This window comes from Cupressus sempervirens, chromosome 5 (assembly GCF_028749045.1).
Source record: "Cupressus sempervirens isolate cs-2001-9-10 chromosome 5, ASM2874904v1, whole genome shotgun sequence".
NCBI classification, from domain to species: domain Eukaryota; kingdom Viridiplantae; phylum Streptophyta; class Pinopsida; order Cupressales; family Cupressaceae; genus Cupressus; species Cupressus sempervirens.
The window spans coordinates 321,732,062-321,752,691 of record NC_143122.1 but is presented as its reverse complement, the minus strand read 5'-3'; the positions used below and the strand labels follow the sequence as shown (position 1 = coordinate 321,752,691).

General features: G+C 31.2%; 1 pseudogene; it reads right to left on the bottom strand.

The window, feature by feature from the left end:
• Positions 1 to 1,443: 1,443 nt before the first annotated feature.
• On the bottom strand, positions 1,444 to 11,499 carry LOC149555961 (fatty acyl-CoA reductase 2, chloroplastic-like; annotated as a pseudogene).
• Between the last annotated feature and the right edge of the window lie 9,131 nt (positions 11,500 to 20,630).

The window sequence follows — 20,630 nt, the reverse complement described above, 5'->3', positions numbered from 1 at the left end:
TAGTTAGCTTTAGTGGTCAAGTAAACCCTTAGTTTAAGTAACTCTTTAAACTTTTGTTTTGTTTTTCTACATTCCTAAGGAATAGAATATGGTGACTAGTTGCTTGGTTAACGGATCCCCTAGCATATGAAGGGCAAAACATTGGTAATTGATGAGTTTTGCCCCTAGAACATTCTCAAACAATAGAGAGGTTAGTATGGATGACATGAGAAAGTTTATGTTTGTTCCCATTGGATTCCTTGATAGGATATTTGTTTAGATGCTATCTAATTTTTCGCGATTTATTTTTGGTCTTGCTATGTAATGATTCTTTTATGATAAATAATATTTTACATCTTGTTTTAAAAAAAATATAAATCTTACCCAACCTAATGATAACTCTAAATCCATCTCTAATAACAATACTTAATCTAATTCTAATCGTAATACTAATAACAACTCTAACCCTAAGACAAATCACAACCCTAATTTAAACCCCAATTCATTTAGCTTTTAGTCCTACCTATAACATGAACTTGAATTATAGGCATGAGCCTATAACACAATGGTAAATTGTGAGCCTCTTATCGAAGAGGTCTTGGGTTCAAATTTAGTCATATGATAATTAATCTTGGCCTCCAATTTTTATGTACTTTTCAATATCATTTTTAAAAAACAATTTAATATGGCATGATTACCTTTGACATGTATATATAAATGAGTTTTAGTTTTACTTCTACCATACACTTCAATATAAAATACAACATAGTTTTATGTTGTTACTAATAGGAACAAATTATTATATTTTGCTAACCTTTTTATAGGTACGGTAACCTAAACCCTCCTTACCTTGGTCTTACCAACTCCCAAGTTGAGGAGAGGAAGGGGCAAGTAGAAGCTAACTAGTCATCCTAAATTTGTGGGCAATCACTCTGAATTTTATTAACTCATTGTTATCAAAATACAATATAATTTCTTGATTAAAACAACCTCATAAAGATGTTTATATATACATTTTAATTATATAAAAGTATTCACAAATTTATCTTGAATTATATTTTACTTTATCATTTTCAAAAGTAAAATAATAAATTTATTTTTTAATAATTATTAACTTCTATCAGTTGCTCTTTTAATAGATAACAAACATTTGATAATCATATATTTCCTTTAATATATACATCTAAAAAAATTCTTAGGCAACATCCTCTCAAGTAGTTAATCAATACCACCATGAATATTAAACTACTATTAACTACTAAGAATAGTAAAGAATCTTAATAAAAAAATTCTCTAAAATATTGCTATAGATTTTAGTTTGCTACATAGAATTTTCCATAAACAACTCCCTCAAACTTGCTAAGAATGCTTAATATAAATAACATATTTGAACAATTTAAAAAAAAATTAAGACAACCTATAAAAACAAGCACTACCTGATAAACCTATTTTATCATCTAAGTCTTAAGACCTCACCAATAGAGGGACTGCAGGATTCCTGTCTTGTTCGATGGCTTTTGATCTTTTTTTCGTCATGACATTTTCAAGGAGTCCCGAAATATGAACCTGCATAATGTAATCATCCCAGTCTATCCTATTTACATCAAATCCAAATATTTCCCTTTCCTCTTGGGAGAGTTCTTGGAATAACTTATTCGTGTTTGAGTTATCAAATCTGAAATCAAGATAAATACAATTCTTGTGAGATAATTTCTTAATATAAGAAGAACAATAAAATGAGTGAAATGAATTTTATCAAATACCTTGCTCTGCAAGTAAAATATGACTGGTATATCTTGCCAATGTGTCTGTTCACACGGGCTCTTACTTTCATGGCAATGCGTTCTTGCTTTTCCATTTGTTCAAAAGGGTGCCCACCATTTGTCTATTATCATCACACATTGTAGTAATCAATGTTCTAAAATTTTAAGTAAAATGACTAAATTAAGAAAAATAGAATTAATTTGATATATGTTTCACCAGAATGACTCCTCTATGGATGAATCATTAAATGAGATTCAAATTTTCAATTCATATAAACTCGTATCAATTAAGACAACTAAATAGCAACTGTGAACTATTTTTAAATAAGAAAACATGTGCACATCAAACTTCCTCCAAATATGTCTTATAAAAACTATATAATTCATACATGTGCACATCAAACTTCCTCCAAACATGTCTTTAAAAAACTATATAATCATGAATTATATAAAAAAATCTAGTGCAACTTACATCTAATGATTTGTTTATGGGATGAGAAGAGAGATCTTCCATGTTTCCAAACAGCTTGAGAGAATCCTTTACTTTTACTGGTTTACCCCTCATGTCAACATAAGGGTGGGCTTTAAAATATTGGTAAAACACTTCAAAAATTTCTCCCATAAATATTGGATTCGCAACAGAGGAAGCCATTTGATAAATCTCCAGCCCAGATTTACCAGCATGCTTTGCCATTACTGCAAGTATTGTGTTTGCAACCATATCTACTGGAACCTGAAAATTTTATTATTTGTATTTATAAACACATGAAGAAAATTATGTCTAATATTATATTTGTCAAAACAATTCAATTAACACTGTTAAAAGTGTGTGGTGATACTTACTATATCAAAAGCCACGCCTGGATCAGCAATAAGGGCAGAGAGCTGGCCTTTTGCATAGTAGGCTATTATTGGATCCACCATTCTGTATCAATTGAATGATTATAATGTTAGTATAGAATAATAATATCAAATTGTTGTCTGACATAAAAGTCATTTTTTGAAATTTCTATATAGCTCTCTTATATCTTGATAATAGATCATTGACTATCCTCCTCAAAAGTTGATGCAAATTATATTGTAGTAATAGAATCTAGAAACATACAACATAATTACTATAGACTGTAGAAATGTAATGTCTACAATTGAAACCCTTTACAGAAGGGAACTCCATTTCAAGGCTAAATAATTTGAGATGTCTAGAATTAAACTGTCAAAGAAAATTGCAGATTATTGCCTTCATATAATTCTCTTACATCTTGATAATAAATCACTGAATATGATTGAAAACATTGATACAAATAAATTTGACATGATACAACATTTAATCATTTACCTTTGCAATTTTTGCATTGAAGAAGAAAGAATCAACCAACCAAAAACGCTCATAATGAACATAACTAAGGCCCTCTAGCAGCCAAATAGAAAAGGAGGAAAGAAAGTGGGAATTCCAAACTAATAGCAAATCAGAAAATCAAACAATCCAGAAAAGTTTGCCTGGTATATTTGAAGTTGAACAATTTAATGTTTTAAACTTTTAACTAAAATGAATTAGATTTGTCCTAATACTTTTTAAACAATCTTATAGGGGAGAGGACCCACTAATTGGCTTAATGTCTAATAGTTGTGATAAAAGTTGTTCACTTAATACCTATATTTATTGACTTAATGTCCAATTTTTTTTTGACAACATTGTACCAATACTTGTGATGCTAACTACCCAAAATTGAATAAAATATACCCTGAGTTATAAAAATTAACCAATGATATGATGCCACATCAGTTGTTCAACTATGGGTACCCTTTATGCATGACCATTGGTCTCACTTTTTTTTGAGCTGTTTTAGACAACTTGGCAAAAAGCATGTTGATGTGGCATCATAACAGGTGATGTGGACTTGAAACCTTAGTTATAAGTAGATGACTTGCCAAGTAACCTGTTGTAAAAAATTAGGAGCAATTTGAAGTTAGAATGTTCAAGTACTAGATCCTCTCCCCTAATAAAATGAACCCAAATTGATATAGATGGCACAAACAACTTTGAATTGTTCTTACAAATTATCTTCAAAGACACTTTGACAGGTACCAGAAACTAGTAAATACTTGTCACATTCATGAGGTTTAAGATTGTTCTTACCAGATAGTAGTAAATAACTGATACATTCATGAGTTTAAGTCTGCTCTTACCGAAGGCCTTCTATCCATCCAGGAAATGGATCGCTGTAGGTTCCTTCAATCACACTAGGTCTAACAATAGCCAATGGAATTTCTCCTCTGTTATGGTCTAAAAACATCTCTCCCATCGCCTTACTAAACACATAAACATCATTCCATCCATATGTTCTTGCCCTGCAAAGTTCACGAGGTAAAAATATATTATTTACTAAAATATTGGGAATTCTCGTCTCAGAAACAACTTATAGGCCACTCTTAAAGATAAATTGGATCATAGATTATAAAGATTGAAATAGAATATGACAAATCAAGAAGCAGCTCAGGAATTCATTCTGTACCTTTTCAAACCCATGTCTTTCATTGTTTGGCAAATGCCATCATCATGAAAAGGTCGAACAATTTTGGCCAATTCAAATTCATTCAGAATGTTCAAAGCTGGAGAATCTTCTAACCCTTTGGTTAGGCAATCTTCCATTTTGAACAGTTTTTCGGAAATCCTACCTTCTCCTTGCCCATTGACATATGCTGTAGGTTAACAAAGCAAAAGAAATGTAATGTTCAGAATGTAAATAATGTGTTGCTTCCATTAAACAGGAAGCATAAATTATGACATAAAGGTTACCTGTTGATACATGCAGAAAGAGTTGCAGCTTTCTGCAACTTCTTCCAAACTCCATGAGCCGAGACGACCCTTTTGTATTTGTCTCCAAAGCGACATCATACCTGAATAATAAATATAAAATGCCAGGTTTAAAATCTAGAATCTTCGAGATCTAACAAATTTCTACAATTTATGAGATCTGTAATTGTTTTATTTATTTATTTATTATTTGATCAGTATTTCGAGTGACACAGGCAAAAAAATGAAAAAGCGTGATTCTAAATATTAATTTTTAAAAACTTACAATCAAATCTTGAAACTAGAGAGTTTGAGAATGGTTTTGTTGTTGCACGAACTTGAGAAAAAGTTTAAATTTTTCTGCTAAATCAAAGGAAAAATTAATCCCTCAATTAAAATAAAAGAACAAAAAACCCTTTTTGATGCTTCAAAAGCTCTGAGGTCAAAAACAATGAGAATTCTCGCATAGACGTCCGGGCAGCAAGGTTTCTCCTCTTGTGCATTCAACTCCATTTACTCAAACTCTAAAAACTAAGTTAAGATCTCTGATGTTTTCTTTGCATTCAGTGACGTTGTCGTCTGAAACCCTACAAGACCTTATTATCGCTTACAGTCTCTCATAATAATTTATATTTTCCTGGTCAAATTTCCTGTTGTTTTTACTACCTCGCTGATTCCAGGAAAACTTAATGCCTACCACTAAATATTATGCAAAATCTTTACTGATTTCTCCAGAATTCAACACCATTTACCCCGTGCTTCTAAAAATTCTAAATTTTCCTTTTTCATTCAATTCCACGCAAATTTGTAGCCTCATCGATTAATATCTCATTTCATTTCTTGCCCATATTGACTATCGTAATTTCTCATTGTCTTTGATTTTAACTGAAAATACCTTCAATTTTTTAATATTTATCATAAAAATCTCATTGTCCTTAATTATTTTATCCCATGCTGCGTAAAAATGGATGGGTTCATCAAAATTCTAGTAGAATGATGAGATGCCTAAGAGGGCTCTCCCTGCTTCTATGGCAAAACTGGCTCCTAGAGGGGCTCTCTCCCTGCTTTTTAAGATAATACTGTTTTTTCTTATTTATTTATTTATCTTCATTTTTAACTCTCCTATTTAATTTATAAATATACTTTGAGGAGGAGTTATTATATTTTCACTACATGTTTTAATAATTGTTAGATTTTTTTTAAAAAATAAATATTTTAGACTTTAAATTAGTTAAGTTTTTTGTTTTTATAATTATTTTTTGATTTTGAGTTTAGCAAATAGGATATTTGTATGATTGAAGTTATAGTTTTTAAATTGTTTAAATTTATTTTTTAAATTAGTATAGTTTTTCATTTAAATATGGATATTTAGTTTAGCCAATATGATATTTGTGAGAATTGCTATGATTTTTTTTCATATATTTAAGTTGGTAGATTTTAAATTAGTTTAGTTTTTAATTTTCTTAAATGATTTTATTCATATATTTTCCGCAACAAGTTAAATTGTGATATTGTTATGTGTAGTTTTTGAGTCAAACTCATTGACTCATGTTTAATGAGTAGTGATTTACAAGAATCTATCTCTCATGATAATAAATAGAACACTTGGTAGTCATTGGATCTAGTTTTTAGTTTTTATAATTATTTCAATTTATATTTTTTACTCCACTTTGTACATGTTATATTTTTCATGCTTTTTTCTTATTAGTTTTTCATAATAAATTTTTATGGGAATATTTTTTTGATGATAATTTATTAGTATATAATTAATTAATTAATTAAAAATATTATTTATTTTTTTTATTACAAATTTAAGTTTTATTTTACTTAAAGTAAGCACCTATCGGCTCATCGATCAATATTTAAAAAAAAAAAATGTTTTCATTTGTGAAAATTTTCTTAGAAATATTTAATATTAATCAATAAGTCACTAGTTTGGTTGATATTATCCTCTTCAATTAAAGAACTAATGTTATCAACTTTCAAATGATTTCATATTTAGAATTAACATCGTCAAATATTCTAAATATTAACTTTTTCTATTACATTAGGCATAAGTAATTAGCCATATTAAAAGAACAAAATACCATCAATTACTCAAATAGAACATATAACTATTATATTATATTATATTAGATAGAAGTGATTAACCACATTAGAAGAACAATATATCATTACTTACCCAAATAGAACATTATAACTATTCTATTAGACAAAAAATTAAAAAATAAATTAATTAAAGTGATTAACCACATTGGAGGAAGAGTAGAGGAAGAGTGAGGAAGAGTACATGTACCATCAATGATCCAAATACAAATAATTTCTTGCTTCTCCAATTCCCCAATTGCCAATTTAAAAGCAACCAAAACAATGATAACTAAGAGTCTACTAATAAATTTAGATGTACAATTTATCTCATACCCATAGACATTTGCCCTTGGCTAAACAGTCAAATATATGCACCCGATTTGACAGTTTATACAATTAATTAATTAATTTTAAAGTCACAGATGAGTGATTTTGTGGTTTTAAAATTTATTAATAAATTACATAAACTGTCAAATCGAGTGCAAATTTTCTGTTGTATAGACATCGCCTAGACATTTGTACATAAGCATTGACAAATTTTTATGTAGTTAGAGTACAACTTTTAAGGCACCTTTAAGTAGTTATCTTTAAAATGGCCACTTTATGACCCATGCGCACACAAAAGAGCTTCATTACTTTCCAAAAGTCAAACTTGGTTAAGACACTTAAAATGATCACTTTTTAGACTCTTGTACATAAAAGATTTTGTATTGTGCCCCATTATTATCCAAAGCTTAAGTCATATAAAAAGACAACAAAATGATTAGTCAAAATGGGATATACCATTTTGAATATATAAATTTGAAAAGATTATTTTAATGACTAGTTGTAAACTCTTCTAATCCATCATATATTAGAAAGCATACCATTTCCAACATATAGATTTAAAAAGATAGTTATAATGACTAGGGGAAGAGACCTTGTAGGTGCTAGGTGATCCTCTGATTGTGATAGATACCTCCAATCGTCGATTGCATATGTACTAATAGTCTATCATTTTTTTAGCTTTTTTGGTTGGTGATTAATCCATTTGTGCTCCAGTATTGGGAAATTTCATAACAACTGTTGGACATTTTACTACAAGTATTGGTATTTATTGATTTTTTTGGTGAACAACTACTAGGGGTTTAATGAATATGGGGCGTCTTAAAATGACACTTTTTGACCACTCGCACTCCACGACCTATTGTTTATTGGTTTTTTTGTTGAGTGACTATTGAGGGGTGAACATAATGGGGGTATGAGACAAGTGTTTTAAAATGGAACTTTTTTTACCACTTCACACTTGATGATCTGGTCTTTATTGGTTTCTTGGCGAGTAAATATTGGGGGGTGAACACAAGGTGACATGAGTGATTAATGGGCGGTGAATATAAGCAAGTGTTTTAAAATGAAACTTTTTGACCACTTCACACTCCACAACCCAAACCTTGACTTTAACTTTAGAATTACCTATAAAAGTACACCAAAATAATTGACATAAATAGACTTAGGGTTAGCCTAAAGGACTACCTACCTAATATCTTCCCCTAGTTGTAAACTCTCCTAACCCTTCATATAACACCCGTGACTAAACATCAGAAAATATGTATTAGATGTGACAGTTTCTACAATTTATTTATTAATTTATAAATCAGAGCTACTGATACTTGATTTTAAAATTAATTAATAAATTGCATAGTGCATATTTTCTGCTGCTTATATAACGATGATCTGCTTACTTATATAAGGCATAGATAAATAACAAAACTATGAATTCGAAAAGCTCTAAGTAGTTAACAAATGCCCATAGCTATACAGCCACGAAAATGCACTTCTTTTACATTGCTTTTTCTAACTTTTCAAAAAATAAACCAAGTCCTCTCATTCGTATGGAAGTGCATTTTCGTAGCTGTATAGACATTGCCCTTAACAAACAATCTTTGTACCGTGTAATATTTAGTGCATGTGAATCAAATGAAGTGAGAGCTGCAGAGTTGAAGATTACATCAAATGAAGTGAGAGCATTTCCACGATATCAACCTCAATTCCAAGATTGTCCAATGAAACATCACCAGCAACAGGGACAAGTTTTGTCAGTACAAACTCCTCATACTGATCTCCATAAATGCTTTTTAAATGTCTGAATAACTCTGAACAAATTATCTGTTTGGAGGAGACAACGAAACATTCTATGTCAAACAGATGGTCCAATAGTTATAGTAATGCATAATAGTAATAAGCATTGAAAAGAAAGTTCTCAATCTCGGTTGTTTAGGTTTTTATTAAGGAGTTATTTCATCATAAAGAAGAATACATTTCCATGGTATTTTACCAAGATTTGATTATATCTCAATCTAAGAGCAGTTCTTTATAAGAATCCTTTTATGAGAATGAATGATAGATTCAGTATTCAGTACATTTAGGCCATGTTCACAAAAGTAAAATTATTGATCTTATTAGATCCATCCATCTGAAATATGAACTTAATTTCCTCCAAAGAAACTAAAATAAATTCTATTTGTCAAAAGACTTCATAATCAAGTTTTAGTAATAACCATTCTATATTTAAAAATGTCATATAATGCTCGATCTAATTGAATCTGTGGTCTCATAGAGAATCTGTATTAATAACTGTTGTGTAAATATAAAGATTAAATAATAGAATCTTAATCTCAAAAGCTATCTTTGATCTATTGAACATTATCAAATTGTTGTACCTCTGAAAACTCTTCTTTTCTAAAATAATCTTATTCCCAAACATATGTTCTTACTTTCCATGTCTCAAAACATTTTCAGTCCTAATTTTTTCCTCCAGACATTTTAATGACAACATGAACTATGTCAGAATGCCCATCATAGCTTACCTGCTTCATCCTTCGTCCAGTGCAATTCATCTTCTTATCTTGTAGTGTGTATTCGTATATGAGATATTTTTTCTTCTTTAGAGATCATTATCAATAAAGAATAAACTAACACACACACAACAGATTTTACTGTTTCTTTCATTTTACATATATAGTTTCTTTACTGTTTCTTTCATTTTACATATATTGTTATGAAACTATATGAGATTCATGGCAGAATAAACGTGACAACTTACTTCATCCTTTATTCTTTCCAAGGCAGCATCTGAATCCTTAGCCTTGATAAGCAAGAAGAGCTTTCCAACTTGTGGCTGTGTCCTTAGAATTTTCTCAATCACCACTGCAAATGGCAAACCCATGAGATTTAGACTCTCAAATGGGACACAACCTATAAGACCCAAAACAGAAACTAAAATCTCCATGCAAACAAAATCATTTTTAGATGAAAGGCATCAATGCAAAATAATCACAATACTTGAACTACTTCATATTTCAGTACGACAAATCAAAACAAGATGGACTGAAAAAAATCAAATGGTGTGGACTGAAAAAAATCAAATGGTGTGAATGTTTTTTCTGAATTTGATTTTATACAAGTTTTTATATCAATTTTTCAAATCATATTCTATGATTCATTGGGACACAACCTATAAGACCCAAAACAGAAACTAAAACTTCCATACAAACAAAATCATTTTTAGATGAAAGGCATCAATGCAAAATAATCACAATACTTGAACTACTTCATATTTCAGTACGACAAATCAAAACAAGATGGACTGAAAAAAATCAAATGGTGTGAATGTTGTTTGTGAATTTGATTTTATGCAAGTTTTTATATCAATTTTTCAAATCATATTCTATGATTCATTGGGACACAACCTATAAGACCCAAAAGAGAAACTAAAATTTCCATACAAACAAAATCATTTTTAGATGAAAGGCATCAATGCAAAATAATCATAATACTTGAACTACTTCATATTTTAGTACGACAAATCAAAACAAGATGGACTGAAAAAAATCAAATGGTGTGAATGTTGTTTCTGAATTTGATTTTATACAAGTTTTTATATCAATTTTTCAAATCACATTCTATGATTCATCATCAAGATAAGAAGAGTTGAAAGATGATATAAATGTTGATGTAAAAGCTTGCAACAATCAAATCCAAAATCCACTATCATTCTATTTCACAGATCATAGAAATTTGTTAAAGCTTGCACACAATCAAATCTAAAATCCACTATCATTCTATTTCACAGATCATAGAAATTTGTTAAAGCTTGCACACAATCAAATCTAAAATCAACATTCATTCTATTTGATCGATCATAGAAATTTGTTAGTGTTAAAATCAAATGTTCTTCAAAAGTAAGAGCTTATGGATTAGATTGTGTACTTCTACATTTTTTCTTGTGCTCTCTTATACTCATCTTGATGATAGTTCACAGAATGTATTTTGCATCATTGATAACAAAAAAATAGAACACAATCAAATCCAAAAGCTCTGACTTTTAACTATGATGAATTTTAGAAATCTCTTCACTTTGATCAAAATAGTCGACTCTTTCTTCTCTTCAAAAGATTGATTTGAAGAGAAATTATCCAAGGTTCAACACTATTGCCTATACTCTATCATGGATCAATTTAAATCCAAAATCAGTTGTGTAAACAAGAGAAACAACATTCTAATTCTAAAACAAGCATAAGTTTGAATACCTTTTGCAAGGAAGCCCGTTGCACCAGTGACTAAAATGTTTTTGGCCTTGAGAAAATCAAGTATACCCAGTCCCTTGTACAATGAATTTTCCTTCACTGACCCATTTCTCTTTCTCATAGCTATAGGAGAATTTGACTCTCTAACTGTGAGGCAGATGATTGAATTTCTTCTTTGTTGATACAAACATAGAGAATGCTTAGAAAAGTGAGTGCCATGCTTGTAGAGGTTATGCTCCAAACTGGGCTTCTTAGAAAAAGAGTTTAAAGAAGATGATGCCTGAGACAACAACTTGAAAGCTTCCATATTGGCTAAGAATCGTTATATGAAGTCAAGGGAAACGAATGTCAATATATAACATTAAGCTGTGTCTCGTAACAGGCATCCTGCAATATTTAATGTTCCGTATAAGAAAAGATGCTGCAATGAGTTTATTAAGCTTTGTCAGATTACGACTTTGACAACTTAAAATTGCAACTATCTTTTCAAGACTTTTGGGCAAAAGGAATGAATGATATGGGACAGCCCCACTTCTAAGGTCCTCACTAAGGGCCTGTTTGGTTGCTGGAATACGATTTAGGAATGGGAATCTGAAACCCTTGATTTGGGATTCTAGAATTTGAAATCCAGATTACGATTTCTGGAATTTTTTTGGGACTCTTTGGTTCAAACTTAAAAATATTTGATATTCAAAATTTTTTATTCCAAGCCCGTTTGGTTCAAAATACGAATATATGGTTTTAAAAATGAGTATATAAGTTATAAATAGAAAGATGATTTGCATCTCTAAATTTTTTTCAAAGCCCTATTCATGATGCTTTCAACTCCACATGCCAAAAATGTCAATATTCATTGTAAAATAAAAAATCAAGAAAGAAGTTTTAAAAAGATGAAAGAATTTAGATATGTGCGGTACTAATTATTTTATTTTATCCAAACATATGAGCAAGTAATAGCAGAAAATTTTCTCCCTATTAAAAATAAATAAATTTCAAAAATTTGTGTAAAAAAAGGTAACCTCAAACGGGCATTCGGATGTCAAACCCAATTAAATTTTACTTTAGTTGAAATCCTCATTTTCAAAAAATGAGATTTAAAATGGGAATTCTAAATAACAACTATTTTGAGGAATTTGGAATCCTTGTTTTGGGGGTCACATGGGGATACTGGATTCTACTTTTTCCCAATTCCAATTCTGATTGTGCAGACCCAAACAATAGATTAGAAATTTTTAAGAATTTCAAATGCCAATTCCATTCTAATTCCAGCTACCAAATGGGCCCTAAGCTTCTCAGGTACATAAGTAGTGTTGGTAAACAGATTTGTCACAGTAGAATTGGCCCAACGGAGTGTGTGGCAAACCGTTCACAACAGTTGGATAGGCCCTTGATATGCGGCCTTCCTCTGCGTTTAGAGGGGCAGCTCCCTCCTATGATATAATTTTGAAGCTTTTCAAATAGATATAAAATTGAAAGGGGAGAAATCTCATGATGACGAATGCACCACACGACTTCAAGGCTTTCCCAAACTACTAAATTAAAACCGCTAATAACAACAATCAAGATCTACGCTTGAAAACTATTACTAGCACAATGTTGATCCACATATTCATAAAAATCTACACCATACCGTGAGAATGCTCACTACAAAGAGAATCAACATTCTAAACAATTTAGATTTAGAATCAGAGAACTCAAATGTACTTCCTTTATTTCCTTGCACCAAGAAAGTAAGAAATAACTGATTACACAAAAACAACAATTGTACATACTTTCCAAAAATTGCTTTGTGATCAGAGCATAAGTTTTCTCCTCTATCCAAGTCCAAAAAGTCCTCTGTAAGATGAAATTTTCAGGAATTTATAGCCAATTTAGAATAACCAACTTTTTGGTTTCGTAACTACCCAAAAAGTTGGAGTTTGGACTACTTGAAGATGGTTCGTAACCAACTCTAACCCTTAAAGATTAACTACAGTTAGGAAAACCAAAACTAGAGATAACTCTAAAGTTGACCTTTTTACAAAATACATCAATAAAATTCTAAGACAACTTTATCCTAAAACCAATTCCACACATTTTCGCTAAGAAACATAAATCATGATCCTCTTCCTTCTATACCTAAGTTTTCATCTAACATTGACTGATCATAAACATCTGTTGAATTACCATCCCTCGTTAGATGTGTTCCCTGGTCTCCTCTAATATCGCAAAATTTGAATTTATAGCACCTTGGTGTACAACAAAGTGAGGATGATAGTAGTGAGGCACCTCCATTGTTGTAGGAAGCAAAGAGTTGTTGTTGTTATGATGATTGAAATCTTCTTCTTCTTCTTCCTTTTCAGGGTTTTGAATCCCTCTTATTCTCTTGTGTGAATGAAGAAGCTTTCTATAAAACTCCACCTCATTAGACTTCTTCTGCAACTCATTCCTGAAATAATCCTGCTGCTGTTTGTGAAAGGCCATGCTGCCATAGACAGGCTCTCTGATCCTCCACTTGCTTCCCAACACAAGGAGAACACCGCGATCTTCTTATCTTCAAAGGAATCCAGCTGGTTCAGTATCTTCAACACATTACTCACTCCATACACCTTGTGAACTGCTTGAAATCTTCTCGCTTCCTCTGGAGGGAAAAATGGTGCCAATGGGCAATCTATCGTGCACTTCCTCCTCTGATGCTTGCACACCGCACACGCTTGGTTTGGTGCCAAACTTACCATATTTTTATTATTCATGTTATTGGATCCCATTTATTCCCCCAAATATGACACACCCACAAAATGTTTTCCTCCAAAACCTTCAATTTCTCCTTTAGTTTAGTTTTTCTCTCTTTTCATGCCCGAGCCAAGGCATCAACTCTTGCTCTTGCCCTCTCACGGAATGTTTGGAGTTCCTCATCATCAGATTTGTTTTTCTTATGATGATCATTCTTGTCAATTGATGATTCAAAATACTCTGGAAGCTTCTGTGCTGGCTTAACCTCCTCAAGAACCGAGGATTCACAACTACCATTTTGATCACCAGAATTCTTCAAGCAAATTTTGCAAGTATTCTTCGGTCTATGAGCATCAAATAGCATGTGTTTATCTCTGTCTGAAAGACATCTATATGCCTTCAACTGTGGCCAAGAAAGGTAGATAGCAAATCAGAGGTCATTGATTTGGTCAAGTCAGAGCAACAAACACACCCTTCAATGTCAAACAAAGAGCTCAGACACAAGCTTAAATGCACCCTCTGCTTTGGGATGCTTCTTTTTATTTGGATGCAATGATAATGCCAGTTGGCGATATCTTCTTTTAATCACATCAATGCCATCATTCTCTTCTACCCGATTTTAGCCTTGGGATGAGAATTCTCCATCAAACAAAAATCTGCTACAGTTGGAAGCTTCTTATTCTATTATGAGCATTCATTGTTGAATTGAGATGGATTAGAAATTTTTTTGTAGATGCTTTCCAACTTGTGTGGTTCTGTTTTGAATTTCTTTGACTCTCATTTGCCATTTTTCCAAACAGCTCATGCATAATGCAATAATATCGTGCCAGGTGGATTCATTGCATCATCCATGGCTTCACGCTTTGCACTAGACTAGATTTTATTAAGCAATTATCATTGTCATCGGGTAGCTGTGCCTCTCTGAGGTATTCTGTCAAATAGATTCTACACATTCTGATGTTTTCAATGAGCCGGCTGCATGCTAGGAAGATGGGAGTTACTTTATAATCTCTGTTTAAGAGCATTGATTTCTCAATGGTTAGAGAAATATTTCATCCTACACAGCTACTTATCAACTATGGAGTGTGTTAAAATGACATGATCCTCCTTTGATTTCATGCTAGCAATATTTCAGACATAGTGAGAATTACTTAAAAGCTCCACTCTCCACCTGCAGCTTGTTAATGTATTCTTCAAACCATTATTGTGTTGGTTGTATCTCAACACCATCTATGAGTATATATGTGAGATATACCCACGCCAAGTGTCATTATTCCCTCCTTACTGCGTGTAGGATGAATGTGGTCATTTTCTGAAACATTTGGAAACTTCCTCTGCTCCTAACTTTCCTCGCTTGCGGCTTTATCTTTGTATCGTTCTCACTTCAATTGTGTTGTTTTGGGTCGGTTTCTCTTCACTAGGATCAATAGATAGAATGTTGGGATGTTGCCTAACCATCATGGGAGTTTCCAATAGAAACAATCTTACATTCTGGGTTAATGATTCCACAAGCTGTCCATTCACTATGCGCATAAGTGAGAGACATGATAATTGCATTCCAATCCTTGTGAGCAGCGAGTGTTATCTTTGTATGTGATCTTCATTAATGATTGTAAGATCATCATAACCATGTTTGAAAATCTCCCTAATTGCATTGCCAAAGCGATGTCTTTGAAAATTGATAATCGTCTCTAATTGTATGCCTTTGGTTTTATGCCTGAGATTGAAAGTTACGTCTCTATTCTGCTTTGGTAGCTATCCATAGACATTTTTACTGCACATTCTTCCTGTGTAATGATTTCCAAAACCTTTATTAGGAACCAGTTTTAGATTGCATCTTTCAATCTTTATTTCCAACTGACAATTAATTGGAAGTTGGAAATTAAGTTCAAGTTAGAATTAGGTTAAAAAGTTTGAGTACGGGGAGAGAGAGTGCTTTAGTACATGGAGAGAGAAAAAGTGAAACTCAAACCCGAAACCTTAACCTATACTTCTCTCTAAAAGTTTTAGTACGTGGAGAGAGAAAAATGGGAGGAGAGAGAGTGGGAACTCAAACCAAAACCTTAACCCGTACTTCTCTCTAAAGATTTTAGTACGTGGAGAGAGAAAAGTACAGGGAGAGAGAAAATTTGATTTTTCAATAGGACTAATCTCTCTCTCTCTCTCTCTCTTACTAAATAATTAATATAATTAAACTCTCTGTAAAATATTTGGGTAACAAGTAGTTATGGTGCAATTGATGTAACATCTAATTTTTGTCAGAATATATTCCAACATCTCTTTAGAGTCAAAGGAATAAATGATATTTATTATACTTATATAAGGTGCAATGGGTATGTCATAGGAATAGGTATAAAAGTGGAAAACAATGTAGTCATAGAATTCAAATTAGTTCATTTTTATTTTCACAAACATATATTCAAAAGTTCAAAATTTAAAATGGACTCTAAAAATCATAAATTTTCAATTCATTTCCAAGATCTAGCTAATATGCCCCTATAGATTAGATCCATTTATTTTCACAACCATGACTTTCAACACTTCTACTTTCAAGTTCAAAATATTAAATAGGTCAACTTTATCATTAGAGATTTTTAAATCAAATCCTTTTGCAAATGTTCAAATAAAACATCAAAGCAATAAAAAGTCATTAAAATTTTGGAAACAATTTGTTGAATATTTTATTTAGTTTAATTATGTTTGCAATTTTAATTGCGGTTTCAATTAGAGTATAAATTTAAGATTAGAGTTAATTTTATATAATAAAGATGAATACAATAGAATATAAAATAATAACATATGTATAGTAGAATGTAATAAAAAATTCGACCTTTATTGATTAAAAAAAGAACAGAAAAAAAGAATGTAATAAAAAATTAAAAGAAAATTATATATAAAGATTTTTTTAATTATAAAAATAGTATAATTTTAATCATTAATTCTAAAGATAAAATCAATATATAATTAAATAAGTAATACACTAAATTATTTTGATAAACATATTAATTTATTACATAATATAATTTATCTTATAAAGTATTATAGAGGCTACACAACTTACTTTATAGATAATTTAACCTCAATATAGTATTTTATAATTTAATATCCAAATTGAAGATAAATTTTGTAATAATAGAAATTGATAAATAAGAAAAAGAAATTAAAATAAATCTATGAAAAGAATAATAATAATTATTTAATAAAGTACATCACTTCAAATGTGGTTTCAAACCCAAGACCTATTTGATGAGAGGTTCATATGAACTATTGCCAATTATATAATAATTAATAACTATCTTATTAAATTATTATGTAAAATTTGTGCTAGCTTTTTAAACTATTTTTTAAATTAAAATTTTTAATATATATAAAAATTAATATTGTAAAAAAAGACATAAAATAACCATTTTTTTACAAACAAACTTAATATAATATATTTTTCAAATATACAAAAATATTTGATTAAAGTGATTCAAACTTTAAGATAAGAGTAAACAACAACCATCTTCATCAAAATATAAACAATAGATAATGTTTCTCTATTTGAAAGTGGTAAGTTGATAAAGCACCTCTAGTTGATCATCTTTTTTGAACCGTCTAATGAAAAATCCCATCCAAAAGATTTATAGGTGCATCCAAGTCATAAGCCTGGCCATTAACTTATTATCATCTTGTTCATATTTTTCTTCTTTGCTCACACAAGAAGGTTGGGTGATATGCACTCCTCAAAGCCCTAACTTCTAGCATTTGTTGTGATATTTGTTTAGAACCTTTGTTGTCATGCATTTCATATTCTAAGAGTTTCATATACATTTTCATTTGGGAAGGCTTTAAATATAGAGAATTAACTCATCAATTGACTAATAAGTTTGAGAAACATGTCAAAATATCAATTCATTTCTAAAAATTATATTTCTACACTAATCTCATTCAAGCCAATTATGACACCTTCAAAACAACAATCCAAATAGTGTAGAAGCACCAAATAGGGAAAAATCCTTCTTTCAAAATGTCACCCTTGCCACACGAGGTGATCAATAATGAGACTCTCAAGTCACTCGCTTCCTCTATCCTATTGGTATAACTTCTTCTCAAAAGGTTGGGTGTGGTGAAATGACTAGGCCAAGATGTAGATTTGAATGTAGAATTCCATCCACAATGACTCAAGAAACTTGTAAATGAAGATTGGCTAAAATGATCATGTTCGCATGAGAAGCATGACCCATATTGCATTCAAAATTTTGGACTTAGGAAAAAAAAATGCAAAGAAAGAATGCATTGGCACAATGAAAGTTTTGTACAATGTGTTAGAATATTTAGAATAACTGAGAGTTGGGGGGCGGGGGGGTTTGAATCAGTTATCCCCAAGTCCAAAGTTATAAATAATAACACTTAAAACTTTAGCAAACTTAACCCAATAATTTACCGATTAAAACTATTCACTATAATCCAACTTATTCATTCCATTATAGCTCTTTGTTATATATGTGCTGACTTGCAGAAACTTATCAGAGTCATCAATAAACTTAAACTTTAAAAAAAATAACTAGCATAAACACACAAAAAGCATCCACACAATGTTTGATACTAGTATTTAACATGGAAACCCAATTTGGAAAAAACCACTAGTAACATGCTACCACTTTTACACTCCTCTAAAGTGAGCTCTATTAGGATCCAACCCTGTTAAAGGTTACAAAACACACTATTAGTTGTAACCCTACTAAAGGATTTAATTTCTCTATTAAGAGTGGCCTTGTTAGAGGACTTAAGAACATTCCATTAGAACGTCACCTTGATTAAAGGATTTACAAATGATTGTTAGGTCAACATTATCAAAAGGATTTTACTACCACCACAATGACTAGGAAGTAACAACAAAGTTTTGATCTGATAACATACAACTCACTTTGTAAATTCATATCTCTATTCGACTCAACTCTGGTTCATTAAAGTGACAATATCAACCGACTTGAATAGTGATGACCAAGTGACAACAAAAGAATAATTTATGAGATAATCAATATTTGTAACCAACATAGTTGAAATCTTGGAATAAGAAAAACATGTTGATGATAAGGATTAATGAACTTTATTATTTAATGAAAGGAAAGGATTAGTTGAGTGATCAAAGGCTAAGACTTGAAGAGATGTTTCTAAAAGTGTTGAGATGTGAAGAAGAACAGGAAGGTGGCTAGATTCGTTGAATATTTTGAATCTAGTCATAAATCCTAAGATCTAGGATTGTGATCAAGAGGCAAAAGATCAAAGCTACCTATTTAAGGAGGTATTTGATATGTTTTAGGGGTTGTTGGATTGGAAACTTGCAAACACAAGTGGTGGAAAAACTGGCAAGGAGATGTGCAAAGTTTGTGATGTGAAGAATTGCTTGAAGAGTTATCAAGCAGATCTGAGATGATGAGTTGAATGATCAAAACATGCACCAAAGCAATAGTTGAAGGTTCTTGCAAACATGTGGTAAGATGTATTCAATGGATTATTTATTTCACACATATTCCTTCTTATACCTTATTTAACATAGATTCATCATTCCCTCGATGCTTGCTTTTGATTCAAGTAGTTATGTAAATAACCTAGCTAGGCTCACTGGCATCTTGCCTAAGGCTTGATGGAAAAATTCACCAAAGTGAGTTTTCTACAATCCACCAAAAATAAAGAACATTACCCCCACTAGTAGTTCCCCAATGGCCATTAATTCTTCATGGTGGATCCTAGAGTTAGGGGCTTATTTTAGAACCAAACCCTCTCTTTATTAGTTACAAGGTACTTTCAAAGAAAAAAATATTTAGCACTCAAAAATTTGCACAAAAAAAAACCACTACATAGAAGGAAATAAATAACTTAACTCTACCTAAATGCACCAAAAGAACTACAAAAAAATTCATTATATAAAAGATGCATGAGTTGTAAGGTAATTGTGTAAGAAATTGCAGAAAACTGTCACTTGTTTGTAATGCCAAAATGTACAAAATTTCTTCCAACCCCACAAGAATCAATCTAGGAGCCTTATATTGGCTTCCGAATTGGTTTCCAACTAAAAGAAACTCTCCATATCCAATTCTACATCAAGCATAAAATCTTGCATTACTTGCACATGCAACATATTATAATTACAAAGTTGCTATGCAACTTGGGAGCAACTTTTTGACCCATTGCCAAACTCCACTTCTTGTTGGTGTAGAAAGGTGTAAAATATTTTCGTATCCCTTCCTAAGACCTACTTGAACCAATCTAACATTTCTAACCCCATATGAGGGTCTATGTACATTTCAATACTTGTGACAACTTGTAGGTCCTAATTGACCTAATCACAACAAATGACATCAAACTTGACCCAAGCCTCCTAATGGGCTCACAACTACTCTTATTAAATTCAAGGATGCTTTTAAGGGCCTTTAAACCAAAATTTGGGGTTTTGACTATTAAAATCCTAGGTGTTCCTACACCAAATTCAGATACAGAACTTATCAATGGCTCCCTTGCAATCATGTTACACCAAAATATCTTTTTCTCCTCATTTGTGATTAAAGAGAACTAATTCTCTATGTCTTAACTTGACTCTTTGTAACCAACCAAAAGTCAACCCCATGCAGATCAAATGTGTTAGCATCTTGTTTGTCCAACTGTTATAGCTATCGCCATCAAGCTTAGGAATTTTCATCTTGTAAGCCATAGATCTCCTCAAGTTGTTAAGCTTCCTTCTAAAAG